We start from the raw sequence: 25,318 nt of genomic DNA, 5'->3' as shown, positions 1-25,318 counted from the left end.
TTTGGTTTCTTTTCCTATAGAAGTCAGGATCAAAACCAGAAAAAGAGTAGGTAACTATAAAAAGCAAACAAATGCTTCTCCTTTAATCGGTGAAAACTGAGACACAGCTACAAATTAATTTCTCCATGTACCCACAGCAGAGCAGTAAGCAAACTTCTGGACACCCAGCTCTCCCTCAGATTTGTCATAACAAAAGGTAAATACAAGTGGAACTGGGGGAGCAGGGAAGACAAAACAATGCAAAATGTAAAAGAAGTGAAGATTGCTCAAGGGTGAGAGCCAAGTACTTTTGGGTCAGCAGAATCAAATGGTGCTGGTGAATTAAGCAGGATTAGAACTGCATGAGCAACAGAGAACAGTACAATGCAGTTGCTAACATGACATAATAGACCCAAGATCAAGGGAAATGCTGATGTAGCTTTCTCATTACAGTCACAAAAGCATTTTTTACCAATGCAACATAAAAAATGCAGCAGGAATATGCCAGCTAGTTGCAAGATGAACTACAGAATAGTACTTTCCGTATTCTGTCATGGTACCTGTATGGTTTTACTTGATGCATTTCTGCTTTCTGCAGTGATACTGAGTATGTTGATGATGAGTATGTTGAACAGCTCTCTGGGCTGTAATCCCATGGGCTGGTCTTAATTACAGTACATTGCATTCATCAGCACGTACTGCAAATGCTAGTTTAAAAAATCTTCATTCTGTCCATCACAGTTAAATTTCCAGACTGAACTGCAAACAACACAGTTGTTACTGCAGAGCCCATTGCTGATGCCCCTGCCTTCATGCTCTCCAGAGCATGATCAAGCCGGTATCCCATAACAGACTTTGTGATTGATACCTTAAACTGGAAATCATGGCCCCAGAATTTTTTCTCAAGATTTTCTGGGGAAGATTTGTTTGGTCCTTCACTTCCTGCACAGTGTTTTTCATAGCACTACACTCTTCTCAGTCCTGAGTTTCAGATCCTCTATCAGAGGCACAGTTTGTTTATAAAAACATCCTACACACTACCAATGTCAGGCAAAACAAAATTTGAATCTGACCTAATCTTGTCAAAGATGATTAGTCCCATGTTAACTTCCATGAAAAGAACTGATTGCTTTTATTGATTACATTAGAGAATTAATGGGTGGAGAGCATAAGGCGTTTTTCCTTTGGAAATCAGTAAATCAGTTTGATGCTGTGTCACATGAAACCTCACTCATAAACCAAATATGAATTAAACTGAATAGGAGCATTATCATAAAGACCCTAGACTAGCTGATGAACTACCTAAACAAATGACTAGCCACAAACAATACTAACCCAATCACTGGGCTCTCCTTCAAAACATACTATTAATTTCCTTATTTCATACCCCACCACACAAAATAGTCCCTCCAGTTTTCCTCTTCACATGTTTATTCTTCTACAAGCTTTTTCACTCCTAAGGTCCCTTAGAGGGTCACAGCCATTTATGCCAATTAAGTCAAGTTTAGGCACACAAGGCAATGCAGCCGCATCTCAGGCTTCCCTTCCCAAATACTAGCCCATCTTGCATGAAAAACAAAGTACCCCTAAGTCAGTCAAAAACAGTTACAATGCAAAGTCTCAAATTCGTTAGTTACCGGGATGCAAAGTGAAGCAAAATGACACATTTGAAGAGTCCAAAGGTATTTAAAATGGACTAAGTGCATGAAATGGAAAAACAATTTAGACTGGTACCTGAAGTATAACCAAAACAAAGGCTAAGTGTGCTGGAGCAAGTCTCTTTCATGGAGACAGATACACTTCTACTTTTTCAAAGTACCATGTTACTAACAAAAATAAATCATTAATGAATTGCCATTTTTCTTCAATTAGTAGATTAGATCATTTTTATTTTTCTAACTATCAGATATTTCTAAGAAAATTAGATTTCTGTAATCACAATGTTTGTGTATGTGTTCTGGCCTTATGCCCAGTAATTTACAAATCCAGTGATCATTTAAACTGGAGTTTACAGAAGTGAAGAATTCTTGAACTTTAAAGTTTCAGTGAACCCCCTGATAACCCACAAGTATGGAAGACAGCCAGCTTTATTCACTCATAAGTCATGGAAATACCTGTTTTGAAAGCTATGGCATCACGATCCCTTAAGCAATGTTATCATTTCACAGGCGGCGTATCTGCACTATTCCTTCTAAATGAAAATGCAACAGTACATGATCTGATTTTAAATAACAGAGAGCACCTGTTAATCTGTATTTTGGACTAGGCACCTTCTACTTGAACAGGAAATCTTTCAGGTGGAAGCCTGGAGAGACTGGGAGCCATTACACTATATATTGTTTTCTAAGTGTCAAACAACCTTTTGGACTGCAATTATAAGGACAGTTCCATTTCCAAAATGAAACAAGGTAATTCCAAACAATGGACAAACCAGAAATCTCTGACACTCAGCAAACATCTAGCCTTATACTAGCAAAGCAACCCAGCACCATGGCACAGTCTTAGATGGCTGACCCCTCCATAGCACTACACATCTGAGCATCATGCTGCAATACAGACCCAAAAGCACAGCAATAATGCACAACCAACACAAACAGGGTCCTCAAGGCCGCTGTATTCACTTGCAAGTCACTCAGCAGTACCTTTTACAAGATTTTTTTCTTACTGTAAATGATCAGATAAGCATTTCCCTAGGAACTTCTGGCCTCTTGAAAAGCAAGACACCTTTTGGCCCATCAATCTCACCTACTGCCATGCAACACTCTCATGATACAGTGAGATTTTCTTTATCCACTAAACTGGCAGGGAAGATATATCCATTGATACATCCTCTTCTCCCTCAAATTAGTATTAAAAGGAGAGGGAAAGAAAGTTCACTGGAAGTCAAGTTTGTACAAGGCAAGGAGGCATGGTAAAGACAAATGCCAGCATGCCAGATCCTTTGCAGATGGACTCATTATTATTCCTCAAAGGCAGGCTGCCAAACATCACAAGCATGGGGTCACTTCACTGTAGCTGTCATTGTCCACTAAATCAGAGCACTGTCCACATTGAAAGATTTTATTTTTTTTTTCCAGGCAGATAACTAGTATAGGTCTTGAACAAGCAAACCTGTGATCATTAAGGTTATTTACAGCACATGGTACTGTGTGTTTATTTACATGGAAGTCAATTGGATGAACTGTTAACAAAAATCTTTTGGCTAAACCAAAAGATTATCCAGTTACTTTCCATTCAGATGAAAAGTTACAAAATAAGACAGTTAAGGCTCTCTAGAATCCAAATCAAAGTATCAGAAAAGCATGCTTTTTAGAAGATGCAATAACAGCAAGAACATAAACCCTGATAATACCTCTTTTACACAAGACACTTTAAGTGAACCATGTAAGTATACTTATTACATATTTCTGGTCTGGGTATTACAGAGCAATATTTTATTGCTTCAGGCTCCCATAAAAAAAAAAAAAAAAAAAAAAAAAGGGGAAATTCCTCAAGATGCATAATGCTGCTTCATCCCAAGATAAATAATGAAACAAGAGTAAGCATTGGAACAGAAAAGCTATGCATGAGGTGAGAAAGGAGAAATAAAAGGAAACTTTCTCTAAAAAGAGTTTGTAATAAACCAATTTTGTAAAGACAGACCACTGGAAATCTGCGCAAGATGTGTCTGTATTGTGGATGGTATCATTGCCTCAGAGTCATATTTTGGGATAATGGCAATGTTCTCCTTGTCACTGCAGGACAACTTGAAGCCAAGAGTAGATCCTCTTCCACACACAGGGAATGGCATATAGCAGCCTGGTTTTAGAAAGGCTGCCCTCAATCATCTCTTCAGTGTGTGTAGATCTTTGGAGGCTGCCATTCCCCAGATGACTGCCTGTTTGCCAATGAACTATTGCAGCTGTTTGTTGTCTGCACCCTCCAGTCAGACCTTCAGTGTCTTCTTCCTCCCCTTCCAGCCCCTCTTCCACAGCTGCAGACTGCCCCGGGGCTGGCCAGCTGCCCCAAGGGAAGCCACAGGCCACATTTTGGAAGAAAACAGTGGTGGGATGCAGAGACATGCAGGAGCCAGGGGCTGCCTGGTGACTCACCCAGCTGGGACAAGGCTACTGATGCAGGGACCAGCAGCTTTCACCCTGTGCACAAGCAGCACTATCAGCCGTGAACATCTTTCCAGGGTAGCTGCTGACAGTTAACAGTCAGTAGTGAAAACAAGTAACGCATATTTTAAGAACGGTTACATGATACAGGATGTGATACAAAAATATCCACATAGGCTTTTTTTCCCCCCTCTTGCCCTTTTCTTCTTAATCAACTTACTGAACAAGTGGCATTTTATATTAATTCCAGGGGTGTTTTAATAGTGCAGGTGAAGTCTGAAGTCTAGAAGACTTAAGAGTAAAAAACGGCTGCATACATATGTTTACGGAAAGTTCTTTCTCAAGTTAGATGTTAAGTGGCAGGACATAAGAAATCTGGATTGATTTTTTTACCATAGTCCCTTAAGCAGACAACACTGCCAGACATCTGCTATTTCATTTTTTCATTGGGAACCGTAAGAAAGGATATTGTATTCATGAATACAACTGTGAAAACTCTGTGGCTGCTGACAAGTTGCCCGGACAATCCTGTGGTTGCCTAAATACACCAATGCCCTGGTTCCACTGCTGCAGAAAGTCTCATTCATGGTTTTCCCCTCTCTTGACTGTAGCTTTTGTAACCCCTCTTTTCCTATTATGTCAAGTATCAGCCTTCCAGACACTGTGCCACTTCCAGTTTATTGCCAGCATGTAAAGGAGTACAATCACCAGACTCAGACAATTCCTTTAGCTTGCTATGTAATTTAGGATCCATTTCAAACGGGCCCAACTTCCTTTAAATATCTTCTACTTTCTTGTTTCATCTCTCTTCAAAGACTGCCTCTGTTTCTTTTCTTCCCCCATTACATAAACATTCTTTTTTTCCACATACCTTTCCATCATAGATTAGATTCTTCCCTTTCCCAGACACAGCCTCCATTATTATTGGCAAATTCTTCAGTCTGCAGCTCCCCACACTTGTCACAGCCTTTCACCGAACCCTTCCATTATGAAAATCGGACATATGAACACCCTCATTTGTTTACATCTTCTGATACCAAGTTGTTAAAATTTGTGAACAAATTTGTTGGTAACACTGTTTCAGTTTTTTTATCTTTGTATATCATGCAAGGAAATGGCATTTTGCATATAATGCCCACAGAAAATAAAAGCTGTCATTCCAGTCAGCTCCCATTTTCATGAATAAGACTGAGCATTTATTTCATTTACTGTGTACATCCTTATCATAATACTTTGTTAAATCTTCCATTTTCAAATTATCTTTCTTTGGGAAAAAAAAAAGTTAATTAACTCTGATGCCATCTCATTTTAAAGCTTCTGAATATTTCAGTGCATTACTTACCAGCTTTTCTTTTCTACTCCTAGCAATATAGTTCAAAGCACCTATGATTCATTGCATGAGCTTTCGACTCCACCCCCTCTCCCAGTAAATCCAAAACATTCTGGTAGAAGAATGGGGAACCCAGAAGTGTTTTCTTAGACACTTCATTCATTCATTCAATTCTTCCATCTTTTATTTTGGCATTTGCAAAGGTTAGAATGAATGTAGTATTCCTGCATTCTTTCCTCAAAGGGAAAAATGGAAAACCGTAATGCAAAACTGAGAAAGAGTGGTCAATTCTGGATTTTTAACCACAATTAAAGGGGCAAATCCTATTCCCATTAAAGTTAAAGGGAATTCTGCACTGAACACATGTTAGTGAGACACTATAACCTGATGAGGCCATCCAATTAACTGAGCAACATATAAGACTCTGGTTTTCAGTAAACAGGCTCAACAGCAACGGAAGATCCTTTCAGTGCACCTTTTGGAGTTGCTACTACTTGGAATAAATGGAAGGAGCTCTACAGAACAACACATGCAAGACCAGAACCATCTCCCCACCAACTCACTTCATTTCTCACCCATCTCCCTGTCTCTCTCTAACACAGTTAATTTACTACTGCAGAAGGCCATAATAAGATGCCACTAAGTGTTCATACTGTATCCATTTACACTTTTAGCAGCTGTGTATTCATTGCTACTGCTCCAGGAGAACTGGGGCAAGACTCAAGTTTTACTCTAACTCTATAACTTTCATAACAATTCTAAGAATATGTAGTTATGGAAACTGCTTTTCTCTGGGAGCCTTCTCCCCCACCTCTACTTACCTAGCTTGTTTGATCTGCTCTGCTCCCAGACATTACAGGGTGACAATTTGGTCTCATTATCCCACCTGTGGCCAGTAATATTTACTGACATAGTATGATCAACAGATTAAGGAGTAGCTGAACATTTAAAACATCTGAACTCAACCATAGAATCGTAGAACAGTTAGGGTTAGAAAGGACCTTAAGATCATCTAGTTCCAGCCCCCCTGCCATGGGCAGGGACACCTCACACTAAACCATGCCACCCAAGGCTCTGTCCAACCTGGCCTTGAACACCGCCAGGGATGGAGCATTCACAACTTGGCTGGGCAACCCATTCCAGTGCCTCACCACCCTCACAGTAGAGAACTTCTTCCTTAAATCCAATCTAAACTTCCCCTGTTTAAGTTTGAACCCATTACCCCTTGTCCTGTCACTACAGTCCCTAATGAAGAGTCCCTCCCCAGCATCCTTGTAGGCCCTCTTCAGATACTGGAAGGCTGCTATGAGGTCTCCATGCAGCCTTCTCTTCTCCAGCTTGAACAGCCACAACTTTCTCACCCTGTCTTCATATGGCAGGTGCTCCAGTCTCCTTACCATCCTCGTGGCCCTCCTCTGGACTTGTTCTAACACTTCCATGTCTTTTTTGTGTTGAGGACACCAGAACTGTAGACAATACTCCAAGTGAGGTCTCACAAGAGCAGAGTAGAGGGGCACAATCGTCTGCTGGTCACGCTCCTTTTGATGCAGCCCAGGATACCGTTGGCTTTCTGGGCTACGAGCACACATTAAAGGTGGCTCATGATAAGTTAGTCATTGACCAACAGCCCCAGGTTCTTCTCCACAGGGCTGCTCTGAATCTCTTCTTTCCCCAACTTGTAGCTGTGCCTGGGATTGCTCCAACCCAGGTGTAGGACCTTGCACTTGGCATGGTTAAACTTCATGAGGTTGGCATCAGCCCACCTCACAAGCATGTCAAGGTCCCTTTGGATGGCATTCCTACCCTCCAGGGTATCAACCGAACCACACAGCTTGGTGTCATCAGCAAACTTGCTGAGGGCGCACTCAATCCCACTGTCCATGTCACCAACAAAGATGTTGAACAAGACCGGTCCCAACACTGACCCCTGAGGGACACCACTGGTCTCCAGCCGGACATTGAGCCATTGACCACAACTGTTTGTGTGCAGCCATCCAGCCAGTTCTTTATCCACTGGGTTGCCCATCTATCAAATTGATGTCTCTATAAACTTACAACCATGTTTGCATTTCTGTAGTTTTAGTGCTTAGTCTTCCTGGCTGTTAGCAGAGAAAGAAAGTACTCCTAGGGAGAAATTCAGCTTGCCAGGTGCCAATGGTGTCGGCAGGTTTTCTGCGTGTGCATGTGTGTGTGCACGCACAGTGGTACATATATATATACATGCAAGTAAATGTACACAGAGACTGACAGATTCCATGTACTCCTAGATAAATAGTTGAATCCCTTAAGACAAGGAACTGCACTTCAGTGAAAAGATAATACTTCTAAAAAATAAAAATGCTACCAACACTTGTGATGGGCAGTAAAAAACATGTTCTTTCCAACAATGACAAAGAAAACAACTTTGTATTTCATGCATAAAACCACTTTGATACTAAAAGAGTAAGTCCATATCAAAGTTTCCAGTTCCTATTTATACCAGCTTCAATTTTCTTACCATAATTTTTAACACATCTCAAATCATTAAATTCTTAAACTAATTTATTTTAATAATGAATCATACTCTCCTTTCAAAAGAGTGCCTTGTACATCATTAAAATAAACTAATGAAGCCAAATGCTCTAGAAGCTCCAACAATCAAAAGGAGACTTTTCTTGGTTGCAATTAGTATATTTTTTCAAGATGATTTCTCTTATTAAAATATGTTAATATACTTTGGTTACAGGTTATCTGAAACTTTCCTAAATGTCTGATGCTAATTACAGCTGAAGGCAGCATAACTTGAACCCAGAAGAATCAAGATCACATTTTTATTAACTTGAGCACAAGGCCTAAATCCCTCAAAATGTTATCCTTCAGGACACATGTTGCCTTCTTTAAACCTGTACCTCTTTGCAGTATGGGCTGTAAAAGGACAGCAGTAGCACAAGCAAGTATCTGTCATTACAAAAATGGTCTATTCATAGCATTATCTGACAAAGCACTTTTAATAAGTATCCTATTCAGAGATCTAATTTTTGCAGGCATTTGTATGCCAAATTTGAAAAATCTCTGTGATGGTGGGTTTAATGAGGTACTTCGTTATTCTCTGTAATAAAAATTAAAAGAGAGACAGAATTCTTCAGCTTAATTGCCACATCTGTTATTAGGCATTTTACAATGATTGACTGGAGTGTATGCATCAGAGACTGTGCCAGAAAACAGGCAAACTTTGTTAGTAGACTTATAACTTATAGCCCAACTGGCATCAGCAGCATCTCTGTTACAACTTCTGCTGCCAGTCAGTTAAAATTACAGGAACGTTGTTGGCTGTGGTTCAGTTGTTCATTAAAAATAAAAACAAGTATTTCAAATTGTGCATGGGGTTTTTTAAAGAAAAATAAAAAGCATTCACTATTTTCAGAAGAAAATTGTCATCTGACTATGTGAATGTATCATCTCTCATTAATGGATGAGAGACATAAGCAATCCAGTATTTGGAAACTGCGCAGGACAGAATTTCACGTTCAGTAGCACATCTGCTGCTTTATTGTGCTAACAGACAAGCAACCAGCTAGCAGGACACTGAAAAACAGCATTTGCAGAGGGACTGGATGATCACAGTGAGGGAGCTTCTGGGAAGAGCCAAAATAGAAAGGATGCTCTCTCATCTGTGCGGAAATCCTTGGTGAAATCTGAACTCACTCATGAAACTGCTTGCCCTCTCTGAAATCCATAGCTACCCAACAGCTCAACGCTGCCTGCCTAGTCATCTTGTTGGCATCAGCAAGGACACTGCAAGCAGTTTAGCAGAGTGTTTCTCACAGAGATAGCAAACTCAAGTGCAGCTCCCTGGCAGCACACAGTACAAACAAGGAGAAACAAAGCCAGTCTAAGAGTAAGAGATCAGAGGGGCCACCCCAAAGGATTGTGTGATGCCAAGAGGAAGCACATCCCTCCTCCTGCCCATGTCCCTATGCTGGGTGCTGCTGCAACCAACTTGATGACTAAAGACTCTGATTCATGACCAGGACACCTTGTGAAACTCCATGCTTGGGCTGGCCAATAACTACTATTGAACTATTTTTACTACCAGCTGATCTTCTTTTGGCTCTAAACCCCAACCTTTTAGCATCTACCAGTCCTGACTTAGCAAAACAACTCTAACCTTCACTCACATTCTCCCTTGACTAAGTGTTTTTTTTCAGTTTCATAGAGGCTTTCTACTAAAAGCACAGAAATGTATGTAGCTATTGTCAGCAAGGAAGACAGACAGACCAGCTGCCATACTGCTTAAATTTACTTCTTTTCATCCATTTCACCCAGTAAGCAGCAAGGGATTACTTGACCTTCCTCACCAATTTTCTGCTTCTCTAGAGAGTGTGAAGGAAGGTAAGAATGTGTAGAAGAGCAACAAAAACTGTAGATACCCACTGCATCGACTCCTGAAAGGCAGAAGGATGCCCTTGTGTTTGAAAGCCAAAGCAAAGGTGTCTACCAAAGTCTGGGGCAAGCAACAGTCTCTTTGTCTGACCCAACATATCAGCAGACCAGTGAACTAATCCATGAATAAATCTTTCTTTTCTCTGGAGAGCAGAGTGGGACAATCCAATTCCCTCCCTCCATGACAGCAAGTGACCAATTTTTTGGAAGGAGTCTCCCTTGATGGGTGAGATGAGCCAGGGCAGATGCTGACACTGTTCAAGGGTCTTTGTTGTGCCCTCCCTCAAGAGTCCAAGGCTGCTCCATGCAGCAAGGGGTTCCAGCAAGTTTCCGTGTGGCTATCTCTTGGCTCTCTTTCCTCTCACGTGCCTTTTGCAAATACCTCATCTTCCTCAGACTCTAATTCAGCAAAAAGACTTCACTTAATTAAGCACACTCACTTTTAGGTATATGCTATGTCATCATCTCACATACAGTCTTTTTATCAATGTCACTCCCTGTAAGATCTGCAGCACTTTTTCTAACACCATAGGGTTTTTTGGTTTTAATGCTACTCTTCAGAAGCACACTGTTCTTAGGCTTCTGTCTAAATGTTTCATCTCATTTAAAAACAAAAAAAAAAAAACAAAAAAAAACAGCAGAGCTGAAAACAGAATTTAAGTCTGCTAGTCTCCATTTTCAGCCTACCCTTAAGACCCACACCTCCAGCTCAATATTTTGCCACAGTGGCAATTACATGCACATCATGCTTATAGTACTTACTGTGTGTGTAGTATTAGCATCATGAAATATGGACTTTGGGGTCAGAGACATTTAAAAGGAATTGCCACGCACAGTACTACAAGTGAGAGAATTTTTAACACATTTGTGTTACCTCTGAGGAAGCCAATAATGCTCTCTTCTCTGTCTGTTTTTTTATTTATTTCCCATTGGTATTCTTGTTGTGAACTGCAATGAAGAGAAGCATGCATATATGCTGAAGAGAAGACCTAGTTGTACTGAAACTTCGGTATTTCCCTGGAGATGGGCAAGGCAACAGAAATCAGTGTAATTTTTGGAAGTGTAGCAAGAGACTACCACAGGAAAAGAAGAGGAAACTTAAGGTACATCCTAGGATACAGCCTCCAGAGACATTTCTGAATGTCACTGGACATTTTCTGGATGACTGCAATTGATTTCTATTTAATTGCAAAACCTTCCTACTGCAGACCAAGAGCCAGTAACCTCAGATGTTTTATTCTTACATATTCTCTCATTGCCACATTCCTGCAACCCAGCAATACTTCAGCAAAGAAAAAAAAACCTAAAATTTATTTTCTGAAGTTGATCCACTGTCAAAATAAAAATCAACTTGCAAAAGGGTGCTGTAAACACAGAAAGGTTGACAGTCTGTGAAAACACAAATAAATTCCTCTGTGTTTTAGTGGTGCAAACCAGAACCCCAAATCACTGCATCCTTTGAGGTTCACTTACCATGAATGCATATCCTGGATGTTGTTATTCATACATAATGCAAATTGGCATGAACTAGTGTTCAGCAAGAAAGAATGGAGCCTATGTTAGAAGTGCATTAAAGTTGCAGAGAAACAATATTGTTCCAGAGAGGAGATTAAGTCTCCCAGCTCTCTGAAATGTGTTATGGAGACTGAAAAAAATCTACTACACAGCAGCAGGGACACTTCAGGCAAGGAAGCTTCTCTCTTGCTGTGCTTTTTGTTTCATTCTTCAATAACTGCTCTCCCAATCTTCTTATTCAATAATGAAAACTTCACTCTGTTGCAGGATCAAAGTTTAAGCAACTTCCCCGGAACTTGTGAAACTTCTCTTCAGTACCATCTCCCCTCTTAAAACGATGAAGCCCTGTGGCATACCTGCATAGCAGTATTTGCAAATGGTAGTGCCTTATCCAAAACAACCCCAAAGCATGAAGAGCACTAATGCTGCCATGCACTCTCAGCAGAGGCCATTACAGAGGTTGCAATTCAGCTTTTTATCTGAAAGAAAATTTAATAATCTATTAAAAGAGGCCAGTTGTTCTGGCCTTAATGGAGGCAGGTTTGGGATAGCTGGATAACAGAGACATGTATATGTTCACAGGTCCTACAATACATTTTCCAGGCAAGGCACAAGGGATACCGTGTTCATGCACCTCACCTCAATACTCTGGAAGTCCCCTGATCTCACTTGAATTATTCCTAGTTTACTCAATGCAAGTAGGAAGAACATACTTCTGTTCTCTTACGCCTTTTATTTTAAAAGGAATGAAACTAGCTGTAATAATTCACAAGAAAAGAAAGCACGTTCTTTGCACACAGCTAAAATCTTCATGAAATCTAGCCTTCAATTTAAAATATGCATTTCAATCCCACTGACAGGTACCTTTCAGAAACAGTTGTTATTTACAATATCAGTCTGGAAAGTAAAAAAAAAGGAAAGAAAAAGAAAAGATTAAAAGATCAAGTTACTCTTCACTTCCAAACAAGACCGTCCACAGCTGTACATCAGCTTCCGAGCAACTGCTCCACAAACACACAACAGGGCTTCTGTTTCACCACAGGGTTTGTTCGGGTCACCCGCATGTGGCGTGGATTAAAGCAGCAGTAAAGCTCCGTTACAAGGCAGGCGGAGCCGCGAGTTCCATGAACCGCTGGTGAATGAATGACCCCGCCCGGCGCTGTGCCCGAGGGGTCTGCCCCGGCGCCAGGAGGTGCCCGCACTCGGCTTCGCACGGCCCACGAATGGGGCAGAAAAAAGAACCCAAGTGATTTTCTGCTTTCACGGTTTCAGTGTGTAAGCAGAAGAAAATTTGAGGGAGGGAGATGAGTGTGTTAAGGGGGCAGAGGGGGGAGATTGGCGCAAAAACACAATAGTGAAGAGGTGGCCTATGATTTTGGAGATGACAGAGCAATGGAGTCAGGCAGCCTGTGCAAATTGAGAAATATTCTTTAGAAACACCATTGCCAAAACTGAAAACTAGAGGAAAGAGCAGTTCCCATGGCAAACACCTGAGTACAGAGTGCAGAGGTTCCCCATATGAGCATACCTCCTCAACCCACTGGAAACAACAGCTCATCCCCCAGTCCCAGGAGGGCTACAGCTGGAGCACCCAAGCCTACATGAAGCCTGTACCCTTGCCAAGGGTTAAGACCTCAGTCCTCTACACAGCAGGGGAAGCAGTTATTTTGACTAGGGCTGTTTCTTACACTTTGTAGACCACCAGCCTTCCTGCTTCTCAACAGGCAAGGGAAAGAGCCAGCAGAGTGAGGGAGGCGTTTTCTTTGCTACTGCACTTAACTTCTCTTCATAAACATGACACTGAGAACCTGCAGAGTGCTACATACTTCTTTTTCCTCTGGGTCATGCCAGGAAGACAACACAAGTACAAAGCAGCAGCAGCAGCAGCCTTCTGTCCGCAGGTGCCCCAGATCTTTGACATGGCAGAAAAAAAATTCCATGCCTTAACTCACATTCTTATTCATAAAAAGCAATCATGTGGTTAATCAGAATCCACTAAAATAAATTACATAATAATAGTAATAATTACATCATCATAGTAATAGTGTACTGCAGCCAGTGAAACACTTCTCAGCTGCTGTGTACCAAAAACTCCCACTAGCAGGAAAGCAACACCACCCTGCAGGAATAATGGCACCAGGCATTTTATTCTGCCTCTCTTACATGCTCTCTAATCAACATACAGCCAGTGTGGACAAGTATTAATTACTGAACTGCTTCACCTTAACTGCTTTGAGGAATGTGGCCTCTGTCTGGCAGAAGGGTCTGTGAAATAGCATCAGGGGACATGCAGTCTCTGATGGAAGAACTACCCTGGGTTGGCTTTCTCATGAAGCACATAGGAACTCATAAAACACGAGCAGTATCACAAAAATCACAGATAACGACAATGGTACCAAGGGGCAAATCAGAGTTGTGTTTAGGGGCTGACAAAAACTTGGAATAAACAGACACAAGCCTGAACATATTACAGTTATCTAGAAAGGATATAAGCTAAGACTTGCTGAACACAAGTGACAAACCTCCCTCCCATCTTTCCACAGAACCTTCTTCAAGTGATGTTTCAGATTCCTGAAAGTCTCCTAGTTGTACCATAAAAAGCAAAATTTCACAAGTTTTAAAGTTCCCATGTTTTGAGGTTTTGTGTCACTGAATACCTTAATTTGGATGCATCAGAAAATAATAAAAGTATGGGAGGTCCTGAAATCATCAAACAGGACTGTAAAAGCTTACATCATGAGAGACAGCAACACCTATACCAAACCATATGTAGAAGGCAGGAATCACATAGCACCATCTCTGCAATTAAGTCCTGCCCATAATTTTTAAAACATATACTCAAATATCTATGTTTTTTGTGGTCCCCAAAACAAATGTGGTACAGCAGGATGTGATCTGAACAGTAAAGCACACCCGTGACATGAGTTCATTTGTACAAATCCAAACATTATTACTTGGAAGCAATAATTTCCTTTCCAGGTTTTTACTTGGGCCACATAAGAGATGGGATTTCAGATCTGGAGAAGCTGTTTGCTTTGCTATCTTCAGGAGACGACAATGTACTGTTTCACATGACACGTGCTTTTAGAATGCTCATAGTAACTTTATAATCAAAGAGATTCCCATGCAAAAAAAAAAAGTAATTATATGGATAATTAAAATCTACTACTGTCATTAAGCTGTTCAGTGGCCTACAAACATCCTTTAATAGCAGCACATACAGAGATCACAAGCATCACTTCCATAGAGCTTGCAAGAGAAAAGGAAATACTTACTTCCATGCAGTCTAACAGAATTTAAAAAAAAAAAAAAAAGTACCAATCCTTTTATTCAGGATTGTTTGTGAAAAACAGCCTGTCTGGCCCAGCTGTACCCTTAGCAAGCATTTATTCATCTGATGTATTGAGACTTAGGCTAACAGCTTAGGCTAACAGCTCAGTCTCCTTCTAACACCAGTTGGGCTATATCCTTGGATTTCTTTCTATTTAAAAGATTTACTAAAATATGTAAGGTAAACTCTGCAGGAAGAAGCTGGTCAGGAGTCTAACTCTGCCAGCTGTGCTCCCAAAACCAAGCACCATCCTGGCTTTTTGCCAGAGGCAGTGAGACTGTTCGAACGCACTGTTAAAGAAAGAAGTAACAACAACCAAAACCCCATCAAGTGTCAGACCAAAACTGGATGGAATTTTTACCGACATGTAGAATTCAGACAAAACCATTAAGCTTTCTAGTTTTGATCCTCAAGCACCAGCAACTTGGCATAAAAAGGAATTTGTGAGCAAAAGTGCCAAGTTCATACAGAGCTTGCAACAACTCCCAAGAGACATGTTTTTGGAGTGGTGGGGAGTGACCATGCAGGAGGGCTGGCTGCTGGAGGCAGCCCTCAGCACACACTGGATGCAGCATGACTGAACCTGGCCCTTCAATGGTGCAGGTGAGAGTAACAAAATCATCAGCTCTTTGAGCATTTGTATTCTGTATTTAAATAGAGCCACCAATATGCTGTGCTTCTTGATTTATCACTTGCACCTCAAACACAAAATACAGCCTGACCCTCTTCAGAATAATTCTTGACTCAAAAGTAGAGACAGAAAAAAACCTTCAAAGAAAAGCCTAATGACGGAGTACTGAATAAATAAAAATATGAATTATTTAATACTGCTCCATCACCAGTTGCAAAAAAATTATTTCTGTCCCTCTTTACACCTCAAAAGCTTCTCTAAAATAAAATAATCACTATAAATATGTAAACAAAGTAGGAAAAAAGTGTCAGTATAAACAAAACAATTGCAGAATATGAAATCATTTCATATTTTGAACTTCTGTATTCAGCAATCGTAACAGAGCAAAATGAAAAAAAAGCGTATTTGAACCTTACATAAAGAAATTGAACTCACAGTACTTTGGTTTTATACCAATGCCAGTATATCAACAAACAAGCAAAGACTGCTCTGTAAATGTTCTTCCTGTAAGCTGAGTGTTTAGGAGTGAATACCATTCAAAAGCAAACACTAGTTTAGTAAGGTCCTCAATCAGAATAAGAAAAAAGAAAAAGGAAGAGAAAAAAAGAGAAGAAGAAGAGCAAAAAAGAAAGAGGAAGAAGGAAAGAAAAAAGGGGGGGAGGGGGAATACAAAGGGAGGAAAAAAAAAAAAACAACATACAGCAGTAGATGGGGAATGAGGCCAAAGCGCATTTGCCACCACCGACTCTGGTCATCATCAGGTGCCACCTCCTGCGTGCTAGAGAAGATGGCTCAGCTCTCAGGGCTGCAAAGGTGAAACTATTGTTTTTAACCAAATACATTTCTCATTGAAGAGCTTTCCACTCCAGCTGCGGTATCCTATTTTTTAAGTAGATATACAATGGCTGACACAAGTCTGTGGCCTCTGCTCACAAGCTGTCAGGGACATTTGTTCATGTACCAAGTGCTCTGATTCTTTCCACTGGTCTGGAACCCTTTGAAGATGATTTATAAGTCACCAAAAAAACGCTTCCCACACACATAAACATTTTTTGTGCTTAATTTCCAGTGATCATAACATGTGCACTGACAGTCCAGTGCAGTCCAAATTTTTGTAAACACTGTAGAGGAAACCAAAACTCAATCACACTTGCTCCAAAGCACACTGTGGCAAGCAATCTTGTAGCAGGGCACAAAAGAACTTAAGATCTACTTGTTCTGTTGACATACTCTGTCTTAGTCCCACCTGGTCTGTCCTCAGTGTAGCATTACATGCAGGTTTTTCAACTTCCACAAAAACATAAACAAATCAATTACATCATTTCGTACTTACAAATTAATCAGACCTTGGTGCACACACACTTACACGCATGGGCATGCACACACAATCTTTTTCTTCTTTTTTTAACACGAGAGTGCTTCTAGTGTATTCATGTTCTCGGGGCGACCAAGCTTAGCCTGACTGTTGGATTTGGGAAGATCTGATGCTGGCCAGCCGTACATAATGGCCTCTTTGTCTGGCTGTCACATGAACAGTGTTGTATTACAATCACTGTCACTCTGGGTTTAAACTGCAAGGCATGCTTTCACACAAAACATTCACTTTGTGGGCCCTTTTTGGCAGAGCCCTGTGATTGAAACTCTTTCGCTCAGCAGTGCCGCAACTTTGAAAGTCAGGATTCAGAAGCTCTCACCCAAATAGACTGATTCTGAAATTTCTTTATAGACCACATGAAGAAAGGGGCAAGCAACGTGACATAGTCACCATCTGAATCACTATGCAAGAATCAACAGCAAAATCAACTGTTGAACAACATGGTTAATAAAAAGTAGACTGCCATAGTATAAAGGGTCTGAATGAAGCCAACAGTAGTGAAAACGTAGAAATAAGTTTGATTTAGTTCATCTTTGCTGGATGTGATGTCAGAAGGATACTAGCATGGTGGTGGGTTCCTCCTAAAGCCCATTTTAGGAGAAGACAAGCGTCACAGCTGCAAATTCCTCCCTATTGTTCCACCAGCTAACAACCTCACTGTTCCCACCTGTATCTACAATGCAAAGGAGATGCACCCTGTAGCCCTGATCCCTGGATGTGGATTATGACAGTCAAAACTGTATGTCAAAATGAGATTTCAGTGTAGAGCTTCCTGAAGCACATGCTGGCTCTCCACAAGAGTATGAGCAGAGCCGAAGCTGAGGAGCTCTCACGCAGCTCCCACACCCCAGGCTGGCACGCCTACAAAGCTTCAGCATGACTGCAGAGTACAGGCGCTGCCACATCCACTGTGAACTGTGGATGAGGATCTCATCATGACTTTTCCTGAGCCCTATGACAGCAGAGTATTTTGTTCCAAGTAGCAGTTGGGAATAGAAAAAATCCCAAGTCAAAGTTGTCGACACCTGGAGTATTTTAATCCTGTACTTCAGAAAACTGTCTGCAAGATAAAAGTCAAAACATCTCCATAAGATAAAGATGAGCAACTTACCAGGTGGCAATATTATTATTTGCTATATCAATCCTTTAAATTTATCAAGTACCCTAAAAAAGTCCTGAAAAGTAATAAAACAAGATTTCTATATAGGAGAAATTTCAAAAGATTCTGCATACACACCGAATTCAAGACCCTGTACGGATGTCTTTGTTTTCATTAGTGAAAAATATTCTCACAGATCTAAGATCAAAATATGTTAAGAACAACATCCTCCCACCCTTACTGCCTCTCTGTATCATTTTCTGTTGCATGTATTTTTCTTGTACTGTTACTTAGGGAACACAGCGCTACTCACTTTGAAGAGAGCTTAAAGGATCTACCCTTGAAGAACATAAGCATGATGTGGCAAGGTCTCATAGAATAATGCTTGCAGTGTATGGAAAACTTTACAAAGCAATGGCTTTTTTCCAAAAGAAATGGGTTTGTGCATGGAATAACTACCAGCTTGCTTCTTGTTTTGCGTCCTGTCCATTTTTCGAGAGAAAATCCAGCTGCAGTCCATCGAAGTAATACATCTTCTCTGGTTTAGTATTCCACCCTGCTATTACTCATAGATGTGCCAGTTGCCCAAAACACACATTATTACTGTCTTGATCATCTGTCTTTCTTGAGCAGTCCTGACCATCCCTCCTTCTCTATGTCCTGCACCAGTTTTGATCACACCCTTCCAGACCAGCACCACCTATGAAAGACACCACCAGGATGGGCCAGGGCTTATGCCTGCACAACTTTATCCACACCACAAAACCCTCTGAACTTCTCTTGTCCAACCTGACAAATCCACCTGCTAGTCTAAAGCCATGACTTCTCTGAGCCTCCCCTTGCCCTTCATGGTCTCTTCCTATGCCCAGCATTTCTTGAACTTATCAAGATGTTGACCTCTTCTTCAGCAAGGCCATGGTACCAGCCCTCACTGGTAATACACTGGCGTTTCAGAGAAGCAATTCTACATTGCCTCCTATTTGAAGACTCTCCCCTGAAAAAAAAAACTATTATTAATCCCTTTAAGTATTTTAATTTCCATAATTTTTGATTAGTAATAATGACTCTGCTTGACAGCTGTTTTAACTAGTTTGCTGTCCTTCCTTGTTTCTTATTGTCTTTTGTCTTAAATTGTAGATTGTAAAAGGCAAGATTAATTTTGCTATTGTTTTGTGCTGTTGTACAGTCACTCCTGTGACTGGAGTGGTGGGACACCAAAGCCATACAACCTGCAGCTGTCAGTGCTGGTGTTTCTATTTTAAACATGGCACATTAATATGAAGTTTTTATATTCGAGTTTCTTTGCAGGAGTTAACTTTCATCTTTGAGTGTTCAATAAAAATAATTTTGTAGGCTTAGAAGAGTGTTCTTGTACAGCAACAATAAAAAGATTAAATTTCTTCCCTAAGGTCACACAGTAAGTCAATGTCAAAGGTAAAATTATGCTTTTTGTTTCCTAATCTATATTCTTTCATTGTCTTGCACACCAAAAGAGGTCAGAATTAGCACCACATTGATGACTATTGGCTAATTTTTCTGGCAATCAGATACAAAACAGAGATAACAGATGAAAAGCTAGCTGTCTACATTTTAATATAAACCTAATGTGTACATCCAAAGGCATGAACTACAAATCCTTACACAAGCAAAACATCAATTAAAGACCAGACAGTTTGAATAGGTTAATTAACAAGAACACTGACACAATCAATAAAGCTATTATAGTAAAGCAAATCTCTCCCCGGAATACTCCTCCTGTTTTTTTGACAGATGGCTTTAGATGATATATATCTTTTTTATAAGAAAAAAACATTTGGAATATCAAGACACAGATTCTCCTCATAGATTAAAGAATAATGCAGTTATACCCAAGTTCATGATATGCTGATTCTAGCACATGTTTCAAATCTTTACAGCTTACCAATTACTGTCAAACGCATCTCTTGATATTAAAAATCAGGGTCAAGTGCCATTGCTGATAGTGAGTTGGTAACATAACTACTACATAGTCAAATCTGGTGCCACTGGCATCAATCATCAACAACGACACCACTTAATGGGAGTAAGGATGTAAAAACTTTGACTCTAATTTCACTACACCATTCTACCACCAAAGAAAGGCTTACAATGGACTTTTACTGCTCTACACTGTGTTGTATTTAAAAAATTAATTTACTGGATCACATCCAAGTTACACTATTCTCTAAGGAATAATCAACATATCTTTGTTTTGACTAAGATTGTAGTACATATGCAAAGAATCTGCTTATGTTTTCTCTTCCTCAAAAGCCATTTACTTCCCCAATGAGTAGAAGTGAAAATACCTAGACAAGAAAAAGGTATGTAGAAACACATTACAAATCTCCTGCCAACTAATCTGAATATAAATTCAAGGGATCCTTACCAGCTGCAGCCAAAAGCCCACTCCAGATTCTGTTAGATGTTAATCAAACTTAAGTATGTTAATCCACAGTTTCTGTGTTCTTTGCATAGATGAGTTAACTGCTTTTCTTAAACTGCATTTGCCTCCCCAGGTGTATGCCCCCAGACTGCAGAATACATCCTTTCATGGAAAACAAGGTTATGAGAATCATCAAAGGACTGCTCACTAGGTCAAAATCTTCTGTTCACCTGCAGGGCAGGAACAGCTCATTTAACACTGTTAACCTCTGGACAGGTCCACCTGTGAGGACACAACCCCACACTTTCAACTGCATTTTGTTGGCATTAGCTATGCATGTTTGAGCTAGAGCAGCGAAACAGTAAAATTTAGGGTAAATGAAGGACTAAAGCATCGAGTTATTGAGGCAAAGGAAATACAGGTTCTGCCTAATAGGAGTGTCCAAGGGAGATTGAAACTGGCACGCAGAGGCCCGCCCCTGGAGAACAGCGCAGACTCCAGACCTTTTCACCACCTGGTATTCGAAATAGGGTAACTCTGATACGTGATTTCCAAGGAAATTAAATAGGTATCACCAGCTTACTACACACAGGCCACTGAGCAACCATCAGCTGAGAATTTTTTTGCAAGATATGGATTGCAGTCACTGAGATGCAGAAAATTGCCAATCCTGTGAATGGCTTATCTTCTAGCAGAGACTTTTAACACTTCAGACTTAAAACTGCACCATCTTAAGAAGCCAAACACAAAGCCATGCCTTCTCCACAGCACATTAACTATGAACACTAATATGATGCAATTGATCCACCTCTTGTGGGAGTGGTACCATTTAAATTTGATTGTCTGACAAGGCCATGTGGTGATTATAATTGTCTGTGTAAGAAAAATTAAATTAATTTTACGAGATAAGGTCCCACATTTTGATGCTATGCAGGTGACGACTTGCATGAGCAAACAAGTAGAAATGTGAGCCTAAATTACACTGTTTGTCCAGCTTATTAAAAACCTGCAGCACACCTGCCTGGCTGACCTTTCTGCCTTGAGACAGGAAATAAAAGTAGGCTTCCTAGTACAGTTTCATTTGCAGAGCCACTAAGTAGCAATTGATACAGATAATTTGGCCACCCAAGCTGTTATTTTCCTAAATTCTGTCTCCAGCTCTGACAGTTGGATGCCCCCCTCCACTTCAAGAGGAACTCACATACCTAATTACGTATGCTTTCCTCATGGTATTGTGTTATTGGGCACAAATGTCATTTAGGGGTGTTGACAAGGCAACTGAAGCCAGCTTTCAGCTTCAGTCTCACATCAGACATGCTGCTCAGTCAAGGCATCTAAGGCTTTTCACCGTAGGTCTGCAGCTTATCTGCTGGGAAACTCTCCAGACTTGGCTTTTCTTTTTCTTCCAAGTTGCTGGATAAAACCATTTTTCCTAAATAGAGTCATTATGTTAATCTGCTTTCCGAACTGCTGCTGCCAAAGCTCAGTTACAAACCTGAGGAAGTATGCCATGGAACATCTTCAGTACTGACAGCATTGGTCCAAACTGAGGTTTTAAACTTGCTCTGTAACCGAAAGTTGGTACTTGAGAAAAACTTCAGAGCTGTATATGATTCTGCGAAATACATGAATACTTGGACTACATTTGATTTCCCAATGACTGGCAGCAATGTTTAGGTAATCCGTAAGATTACCAAAAAGCCTGCATTACTAGTTCATTCTAGGAAAAGGAGCTGCCTATTTTTCCTAATTGATTTGTGCCTACAGTTCCAGATCAAGCCTACTTCTTGGCTGGAACGCAAAATAGGAAATATTTACACTACTATAACTGTCTCCAAAAGAAAATCTGTACAGGATACCACACAACTGAGAATTTCTCTAGGCAGCTTCTGCTGAAGGGCATAATGCTGGAACAAAGTCAAGTTATGTAACAGATGTGCATTTTCACGTGCAAGTCACGCTTATTTACATACATATACAAACATCCCTCTATATCAGTATCTGTGCTCGATCCAGTCTCTGTTTAGGACTGTCAAAAACTTTCCTTGAAAACGAACGGCAACCCTTAAAAAAAAAAGATCTTTCCGCAGCAATACGGGAAAGCCTGAACTGACTCGTCCTGGGAGACGGCGGCGATGCGGTCTGGGGAGAGGGGGATAAGCCTGCCCGGAGCCCGCTCGCCCACCAGCCTCAACACGGAGAGAAACACGCACGGGCTCCCGGATGCTCTGCAAAGGTGACGGTACCGGCTTATCGGACCAGGGGGCCGGCATCACACCGCTATCTCGAGGCCACCTTTGCCCAGGGCAAAAACCCCGCCCCGTCCGCTCCGCTTCGGGAGCAACGCTGCTTTTGCCGCCGCCTTAACAGGAATGCCGCCGCGCTGCTCCGCGGCATCCAGGCACCGCGGCATTCCGACACCTCGGCATCCCGGCGCCGCACCTGCGGAGAGTGGAGCGATGGGACGGGGTGGGATGGGATGGGATGGGATAGGATTGGGTGAGACTGAAATGGATGGTCCGTACCTACCTGTCCCGCGGGCGCCCTCCCCGTCCGACCCGGCTCCGAGAGCCCCTCCGCCGCTGCGCCGAGCGAGGGGCGGTGAGTGAAGCGGCACCGGCGGGGTGCAGTTCCTCCTCCTTCTCCTCCTCCTTCTCCTCCCCCCAGCCCGGCGCTGCCCGACCCGCCCCCGACTCCGACTCGGCCCCGGCCCTGCCGTCGCGGCGGACGGGGAGTGGCGGCGCGTAGCCACGACAGCCAGCCAGACAACTTCACCACTTACACGCTTTGCAGGGGCGCTCCCCAGGGCGGATGTTGCCTTCACCCCCTTCTTCCGACGCTCTCCACGCACCCCAAAAATAGCCTTCCCCCCCCCCCCCCCCAGTCACTTGTAGGCTAAGTGAAAGCTACACAGGAGCCTCAGAGGTTACTTCGTTCATCCCGGAGAAGGATGGGCTCCCACCCAGCGCTGCCAGAAGAATAGCATAGTCAAAGCTCCTTAGGTCCCGAGAGCAGGAGACCCAGATCCAAAGAAGAGCAAATGTCACGTGCTCCACTCCGGTCCTGCTTGAGAAAGGATGGAAAGCGTTGATTTCGCACTTACATATGTATTTTTCATGTTATAGTAGAGGTGTACATTAATATTCCCCTAATATTTCAGGTCAGTCAGACCTGTGAGCCTGTTTTGTGATTAAAGTTGCAGCATGGAGCAGGGGAAGGAGAATGTTCTGTGAAAGCAACCACTACTTAGAATCATAGAATAGTCAGGGTTGGAAAGGACCTTAAGATCATCTAGTTCCAACACCCCTGCCACAGGCAGGGACACCTCACACTAAACCATCTCACCCAAGGCTTCTTCCAACCTGGCCTTGAACACTGCCAGGGATGGAGCATTCACAACCTCCCTGGGCAACCTATTCCAGTTCCTCACCACCCTAACAGGAAAGAATTTCCTCCTTATATCCAATCTAAACTTCCCCTGTTTAAGTTCTAACCCATTACCCCTTGTCCTGTCACTACAGTCCCTAATGAAGACTCCTCCCCAGCATCCCTATAAGCCCCCTTCAGATACTGAAAGGCTGCTATGAAGTCTCCTTGCAGAAAAGAGAGACCAGAAGAGACTGACAAATGGCGTGTTGTGTGTATCCCTTGTAAGACAGCCTTTGCACGATAAACAAATGTTAGTATGTTTAAAACACGAAAAGCTATCACAAATAGTAAGGACAGCAGCTAATCTACTAAATTAGCTTTTCAAGGGGGAATCAGCACCACATAACTGGTTAAGTATTATTTTGCCTATAGATCTATTTTTGCTCTTTCTTGCAATGGTTGTGCCATTACAGCATCTTCTTTACAGAACAGCATGTAGGGCCTATTGCTTATTGTCTCTGCTACCTCAGGCGGGGTGTGAAAACAGTGAGCAGGGTACACAGGACGGGTTGGGGGAGCCGGAGCCGGGGCTAAATCCGATACGCGGGAAAGCAGAGACACCTGCTGTTAAGAAAAGTATTGTGGGGCTGAGGAAATTCTTCAAGAACAGTACTGCAGCTACACAGCTGTAATAGCTGTAATACTGCCTGTAGAGAATATCTTCCTTTTACCAGAAAAAAATTTAAAAAAGAGACAACCCCCTTTTTTTTTTTGACAGATGTATTCCTAATCCATGTATCTAACCTTATAAGTAATAATGGCAGTTTTGCTCTGATCTTAAGCCTAAATGATTAAAAAACACTAAGAAATAGCACTAAGACTGCAAATAAAAAAACGGGAAATATCGAGTTGATTCAAATTAAGTGTTCTAATTACAGGTTTCTAAGGCAATCCAGAATGAAATGGTAATTGTCTGCACAAGGAGTTGATCTAGCCAACTGAAGACCACCAGTATCACTTGTATGCGTGTTGCTTAAATGTGGTTAACTTTAGTATCCTTCTTGGGAGCATGTATCTGTTCACTCCTTCTCAATGTGTGTGCCCTCAGAGTTACTAGCGTATTAAAACACAGCAGTTTCTCCAAAGCTTATAATTTATTCCAATCACTATTCCTCCAGTTTTGATGTCAAAGATACATTCATTCTGAGATCCTCAATTAACTTCATATCAAATGAAGAAAATTGAAAATGAACCAAAAATTTATGTTCATATCAAATGAAGTTATGCCAGTTGTGTGTTACTCCTTTTTGACATCTCAACTTGACATCTCAACTTGAACAACTTCCTTTCCGTTTCCTTTTGATTGGTTGATTGGTTTTCTGTTTGTTTGGTTGTATTTTTTTGGCACTGAGAATGACATTCTTTTGTCATTTTCATTAAGGGAAGTTGTGGAAGAATAAGGAACTCTGTTACAAGAGTATGTCCCTAAGTGTTCACTTGTGGAAAATGTAGGACACTCGTAATGGAAATCCACATACTAGGTAGAAAACAACCGTATCAGCAAATGATGCAAAGAGAAAATGTTGTGCCAATTTCCTGGATCACCCTTGATAAGAATCATAGAATCATAGAATAGTTAGGGTTGGAAAGGACCTTAAGACCATCTAGTTCCAAGCCCCCTGCCATGGGCAAGGACACCTCACACTAAACCATGCCACCCAAGGCTCTGTCCAACCTGGCCTTGAACACTGCCAGGGATGGAGCAT

The 25,318-nt window shown here is 41.5% G+C and overlaps 1 protein-coding gene across 2 annotated transcripts in view; it reads right to left on the bottom strand.

Annotated features, from left to right (window-relative positions):
• The window catches only part of MEGF10 (multiple EGF like domains 10), a 99,170-nt gene extending 76,328 nt beyond the window's left edge, over positions 1–22,842 (bottom strand). The window contains exon 1 of one of the 2 annotated variants that reach the window (XM_062617443.1): positions 22,709–22,842. The gene's annotated coding sequence lies outside the window, so the exon portion shown is untranslated. The remainder of the gene's footprint in view (positions 1–22,708) is intronic. The other variant, XM_062617442.1, reaches the window with a different exon arrangement.
• Between the last annotated feature and the right edge of the window lie 2,476 nt (positions 22,843–25,318).

This window comes from Pezoporus occidentalis, unplaced genomic scaffold (genome assembly GCF_034315485.1).
Source record: "Pezoporus occidentalis ecotype Australia unplaced genomic scaffold, CSIRO_AGI_Poc_V1 ctg196, whole genome shotgun sequence".
Taxonomy (NCBI): domain Eukaryota; kingdom Metazoa; phylum Chordata; class Aves; order Psittaciformes; family Psittacidae; genus Pezoporus; species Pezoporus occidentalis.
This window is presented reverse-complemented; position numbering and strand designations above follow the sequence as displayed.